The sequence below is a fragment of the Topomyia yanbarensis genome, chromosome 2 (genome assembly GCF_030247195.1).
Source record: "Topomyia yanbarensis strain Yona2022 chromosome 2, ASM3024719v1, whole genome shotgun sequence".
In the NCBI taxonomy this organism is placed as follows: domain Eukaryota; kingdom Metazoa; phylum Arthropoda; class Insecta; order Diptera; family Culicidae; genus Topomyia; species Topomyia yanbarensis.
The window spans coordinates 418470993-418471485 of record NC_080671.1 but is presented as its reverse complement, the minus strand read 5'-3'; positions in this window follow the sequence as shown (position 1 = coordinate 418471485).

The following is a 493-nucleotide window of genomic DNA, read 5'->3' as shown; positions in this document are numbered from 1 at the left end:
GTGTAAGTCTGTTTTGTCGTCTCGAAGAGGTCAACTTATTGAAATAAACCGATCATGAATCGACCAAACGGCCGAAGTCGCAATGATATCGAATCGAGGAAAATAGCTTTGAAACTTCGCTTCAGAAAATTAAATCGTATTTTAACAGTGTTTGCATACTGCACTTTCAAATGTATTGAAACACTTTAAAACAATACTAATTTTCGGAAGCATAACTAAAATGTTTTATATAATAACGTTTTCGTTTATAAAAGTGATAAAAAATATTTCGTCGAGTGTTGTTATGAAATGTTGATTAGGCCATTTTCGAGTCGCCCTCTTGTTTTGACGACTCTCAATTTCGCCGTGTCACCAGGGCTGGATGTTGTTGGCTCGAATCAAAACTTCGACGTCAACATTTCATAAGGCATTATATACAATATGCTCATGTTGAGAAAATGGCGTCTGAAAAATTACCTCGTACTTTATATTCCCATTTATGAACAGGAGCTTG